A 6,599-nucleotide genomic window follows, 5' to 3' on the forward strand; every position below is an offset into this window, starting at 1 on the left:
AATCTCTTCCCTCCCATATATATTTATTCTTCAACTCATTACCAGTTGAAATGTATACTTATCCCACCACTCAATGTTTCAATTGCTGCCGTTTTGGTCATACCAAAGCTGCATGCAGATCTCAACCCAGATGTTTTAAATGTGGAGAAAACCACGCAGCTGACCAATGTCCTTCTTCCTCCTCACCTAAATGTTTTAACTGCTCAGGCTCACATACAGCTATCAACACATCTTGCCCAGAACAATCTCGCCAAAAAAATATTAAAATTTCTATGGCCTCTCAGAACTTGTCTTTTCTGCAGGCTTCTAAACTATTCCCGCCTGTCAAAAAATCATTTGCTGAGGCTTTATCCAGCAACTCCTCATCCAACCCTCTTCCCTCCACTACAACAACTTCTTCTCGTTCAACTAAATTCACATACAAAAACGCTATTTCTAAACCGGCTCCTGGATACGATCAGCAACAACACAACTCACTACTCTTAAATCCCAATGGTTCACCTCTTTCAAATGCCACAAATGGGTGTGCAAATAATTATAATCCGTCCTCAATGAACTCTCTTAAACTTTCTGAAAAACTCTCCCAAGACAATTTTTCATTTATCCAAACTCTTATTATGCTTCTAATTGATCTTATTTCTTCTCAAACTAATCTACCGTCCAACGCTGCTACTATTATTTCCACATTAAAATCATTTATTCAAAATGACTCTTCAGGATGTCAGAATACTTCAGTGGAATAGCCGAAGTGCTATTTCTAACAAATCTGATCTCCTTAACCTATTAAATTCCAACATTATTTCTTTGGCTGCTATCTCGGAGACTTGGTTTACTCCATCCACCCACTTTAATGTGGGAGGGTATTCCTGTCTCCGCGACGACCGCCCGGAAGGTTCGGGCGGCGGTGCTGCCCTTTTTATTAAAAAATCCATATCATTTTCCCCAATAAATAATATCAAACCCCCCAATGCTGACTTCCAAATGGTTGCAGCTAAAATAAAGGACACATCCTTTATTTCAGTCTATCTTCCCCCAACAGCCCACTTCAATAAACAAACTTGGTTGCAAATTGTAAGTCAACTAAGCCCTCCTTTCTTTATATTAGGCGATTTTAATGCCCATTCCCCCGTCTGGGGTTCTGCTTTCTCCGACCGAGATGGTCGAAGTGTGATGGATTTCCTAGATCAATCCAACCTTTTCCTTTTGAATGACGGATCTCCTACTAGGATCTCACGCCCCAGCACAAACCCCAGTGCAGTGGATCTATCGATATGTTCTACTAGTTTGGCTTCTCTCTCCTCTTGGGTGGTGTCCCCCGACCCTTGCTCCAGTGATCATTTCCCGATCACCATTACTTATCAAACTTCTTTCCAATCAGACAAGTCTCATATTTCGACAAAAATTAAAACGAAACACACCAAATGGGATGAATTTAACTCTCATATGGACAAGTTCCTATTAAATTCACCCGCCACCGATATATTTTCCGTCAAAGATGATTATAATAACTTCAAATCAATGCTCATAACTGCAATAAATAAATCAAATCCTCCCCCTAAAACTAAATCTCTCAAAAAACTCCCTCCAACTCCCTGGTGGGATGAGGAATGTTCCAAAGTAGTAAGAATTCGGAAAGCTAAATCTCTTTCCTATCGTTACAATATGACTATGGAGAACTATCTTATATACAAAAACGCTGAATCCAATGCCAAAAGGGTATTGAGGTCAAAAAAAAGATCCGGGTGGTACAACTTCTGCAGTTCAGTATCTCCGAACACTCCAATTTCGGAAGTTTGGTCTATGATCCGAAGATTTAGATCTTCCTTCCGTTCACCATCTCCTCGAGCGTCTCATTCTAAATGGATTGATGAATTTTTGGACAAAATTGCCCCCCCTTCTGTACCTAACTTAGATGAAATAACGCCCATCTATAATACTCCTATGTCTAATCATTGGCTAGACTCTCCGTTCACCTTAATTGAGCTAAAAAATTGTTTATCAACAGTCAAGGACTCATCTCCAGGCAGAGATGGTATACCTAACAGCATAATCAAAAATAGTAATGATAATGTTCTAAACCACTTCTTAAGCATCTTAAATAAAATCTTCCAGACTGGTATAATGCCTGATGACTGGAGTTGTCAAATAATCATCCCTATTTTAAAAACAAACAAATCACCAAATTCTGGATCCAACTACAGACCAATCGCTCTTTCATCCACCCTCAGTAAACTTTATGAAAAATTAATTAAAAACCGATTAGAATTTTTTGTCGAGAGTAAACAGCTTCTCTCTCCATCTCAATTTGGATTTAGGAAAAAAAATCCACTCAAGATAACCTTGCCATCATCAGTACTGATATTAATTTATCAATTTCTAAACAGGAAGTTTGTCTTGCCGTCTTTATAGATATAGAAGGCGCCTTTGACAATGTTTCCATCCCAATCTTGAAAAAAAAAACTTCTAGGCCTTGGCCTTCCCCCCATGTTTGTCCAATCTATTATTAATCTATTTCTAGATAGAAAAATTTTCATTGAACTTCCAGATATTTTTCCTCAAAGTAGGTCTATTTGGAAGGGTTTACCACAAGGCGATGTATTGTCCCCCTTACTGTATAATATATACACATATGATATGCATGTCGCTATTCCCCCACAAGTAAAAGTTATTGAGTTCGCAGATGACATAGCTTTCTTCTTATCATCCAAAATCATCCCTCTCGCCGTCAAATATCTTAACGAAGCCATGAATGCCCTTTGCACATGGCTCACGTTAAATGGTCTTGAACTTTCAATCCAAAAGACTCAGTGTGTCACCTTCTCAAACCGCCATAAAAACCCCCCCGTTCAAATTTTATTTAAAAATTCTCCAATCCCCAACGCTTCTGAAGTAAAATTTTTGGGAGTAACATTTGATAGGAAACTTAAATGGTCTTCACATATTAATAATTTAGTTACTAAATGCGAAAAAAATTTAAATATCATCAGATCATTATCTGGCGTTTGGTGGGGTGCTCACCCTACTTGCATTAAGTTGCTTTACAACGCACTTATTCGAAGCCATCTTGACTATGCCTGCCCACTTTTTAGTACTGCCTCAAAAAATGTACTTGATAAATTAGACAAAATTCAATCTAAATCTTTGCGAATTATAACTGGAGCGATGCAATCGTCACCCATCAATTCCCTTCAAGTAGAATGTTCTGATCCTCCTCTTTATTTAAGGCGTCAACTATTTGCTGACAAATTTGTTCTTAAATGTTTAAATTCTAAATGTCATCAGGTTATCCCCAGCGTCTCGTTGTTCATTGACTCAACCCATTCATCTACAAACAGAGCTTCAACTAAACCTCTTCCTGACATCTGTAAAAATTTTAAGTCTCTCTCAGAGCTTCACATCATCCAAAATGATCTACTACCCTTATACAAATTAAAATATAGTCACGTCACCCTATCCCCAACAATAATAGAAGGGATCGGAATCCTTAAAAGTTATTCCAATCTCCCGGCCCGAACTGTCAATAATATGTTCAATGACATTATTTCATCTAAATGGCCCAACTTTTCTCTTTTATTTACTGATGGATCCAAATCTCCCGACTCTCCTAACTGTGGTATAGGTATTAACGTTTACCACAATAATTCTAATGACAGAATATTTCATTCAATTTCAAATCAATTTTCAATATTTTCAGCCGAGTGCATTGCTATAATAGAATCTCTCAAATATATAATCAAAAATAATTTTGAACATTCCCTCGTTCTCTCTGACTCTCTCAGTTCCCTCCAAAAACTTAAATCCAGTCCTCTTCTTCATCCTGATGATCACTTTGTATGCCTTATTCGAGAGATGATAGCCTCCATTCAAAGCTATGGTAAAACTGTAACTCTGATTTGGATTCCTGGACATGTTGGTATCATGGGTAATGATATTGCGGATGCCTTGGCAAAACAAGGAGCGTCCAACCCTGTTGTTACCCTCGTAAACCACATTCCCCTATCTGACATTTTTTCCATCATCAAAGATAGATCCCGCAATGTTTGGTCGGAGTATTGGCACATTGCTAGTCAATCCAAGGGAGGCTGCTATGCCTCAATACAAAGGACTATTCCATCAAAACCGTGGTTTCAGCAATTCCCTCATTTTTCCAAAAAAGAAATTTCTTCACTCATTCGAATGAGGATCGGACATAGTTCCGTTCCTTCCCATCTTTTTAAAATTCACGTTGTTGACTCCCCAGATTGTACATTCTGTGGTCTAGAAGTGGGAACTTTAGATCACATATTTTTTGGTTGTCCCTCTCTAAACAAATATCCTCTATTCTATCAAGCCTTATCTAAAATTGCCTCCCCTCCATTCAACATCTCGTCTCTTCTAAGTCTGAACTCGACTCCAATTTTCATTATAATTTTGAAATTTGCCTATTTAAATAAAATTAATATTTAAATTCACCTTTCATTTCTCAATAATTTTAAATGATGGCCAAGAACACCCTTGAAGGGTGAAAGCCAGAAATAATGTTAAAAAAAAAAAAAAAATTATATTTAGTCTAAGTGAAAAAAGGTGATAATGTATAATAATGTTGTAAAGCGTCCTTAAGGTGATTTTGCTGGTGATAATCATTATTATTATTTTCGTATAAAATTTCTCCATTTTTTACGGAAATTTTTTTAATGCCTTCCACATCTCTGTGTTCCGTATCTCCTTAAGTTGAAGTTGTTTCCATCTCACTAATAGTGAAAAAAAAACCTGGCAGCTCGCAGCCATTCACCTGACGGCGTATCAAGATATGAGGTCCATAACATGGTTCCCCGCCCTACCCCCGCCCCTTTTCCGCCCTTGCATCTGATACCGGAGCTACCCTCCCTTGCTGAGCCAGGATCAAGAAGCTAATCATATACAAAAGAAGGCGATGTATTGCGTTTTTCACTTTCTCAAACTGGGTGGAGTGGCGATGCTTCTAACGTTGCAACATAATATTGTACATATCAAAAAGAATTTGATTGATTTGTGGGGTATTATGAAATGTTAAATTTCCTCGTAATTTAGCCAAAGTTTCTTGCAGTTTTGCTTTCAGTTTCTTGATAGCAGCTCAATTTAAAATATTACACGACGTAGTGCATCGCCTTAAACTGATTCGATGAGAAGCGGTCAGCATGTTTTTTATTTAAAATTTGTTTTAGAATCAGTTTATATCAAATGATTTTAAGACTAATGCTATGCAGGTACATACATCGTTATTCACAATTTTTATAACACTAAGTTTTCATATAAAATGACATTTATAGTTGACATACTCCCTCTTCTTTCAGGTATCACTTCAATTCTGTATGCATCTGTATTTTGTCTTGGAAATATTTAAAGTGAATAAAAGAAGAAAGGTTTAATGCTAGGTGTTTTTTCTTTATTAATATTATTTGTCAAATAATATTAATAAAGAAAAAAAATTGTTTCAAATAATTTTCGAGCTAGTAAGTAAGATAAGGTAAGTTCTGGCGTGATGTTTTAAATATATATTTCTTATACGACACCTTACAAGATCACCCCAGATAGTAAGAAAGACAGAGAAGCTTTATTTCAACCCGGTTGGGCAGCATCGTGAGACGGATTTAGGTAGGGGATGTAGGAAGGGATTTATTTATTATGAAGGAGGAAAAGCATGCATTTCCGTAGCACTTTTTACGTGCGAGCCGACTTACACAAAAACTAGTCAAAGAAACGACCCGTTCTCATGAAGCCAAAATCAACTGTAAACGGGTGATCAGTCATGAAATTTTTACAGGTTTTTTAATTTAATATTTGTAAGTGAACGGTACTGTTTAGCTCGAAAGATGATTTTGAACCCTTAGTTATGGACCTTTGAAATCTCATTAAAGCATCTTAAAATCTGACAAGACTCGTATCATTTTTCGTCCATTACTATCAATTATTGTTGAAAGAGAAAAAAAAATTTACTACTTATACCGAACTGCCGAACTAAACCTCAACTTATGGGAAAAGAACGAAGCAACCACAAATGGCGCGAACGCCGCTTAAAGTTGCTTCGTTCCTTTCCCTTTAATTCGTGGCTCGGTTTGCGTTTAAGTTCACAAATGTATACGTACCATAAGAGTTCAAGCTCGAGCGAAACCGAGTAGTAATCACTGACTAAATTAATTACGTTCCCGCATAATTGAACGCCGCTCATTCGACGCCTCACTGTCTCATTCGTACTTGTATTTTATGATGTTTTGTTGATGTTCCGTATATTTTTTTTAAATTAGTGTATCGCAGAAAACACAAAAAAAATTGACATTGTTCCAAAGATTTTACGACTTATTTTTCGTGTTACAAAATTTCCTGGGAGAAAACATACCACGAAATGCTTCAAGCACCACGCACGCATGAAGTTACCATAAAAATGTTATAAAGAAACCATGAAGGCATCATCAGGCTCTATGCTCTACGAAGGCTTTGAATTGTGCACTAAAAAAATATTACCTCGTCAAAGAGCCTCAGATTTATACTCTTGTGATGAATTTATATTCAAACCTCGGATTTAACATTATATAATAAGCATGATACGCCCACTTGTGTATTCAATGGTTAAGACTGTTGTC

This window comes from Hesperophylax consimilis, chromosome 2 (assembly GCF_061612785.1).
Source record: "Hesperophylax consimilis isolate HC1 chromosome 2, BYU_Hcon_1.0, whole genome shotgun sequence".
NCBI classification, from domain to species: domain Eukaryota; kingdom Metazoa; phylum Arthropoda; class Insecta; order Trichoptera; family Limnephilidae; genus Hesperophylax; species Hesperophylax consimilis.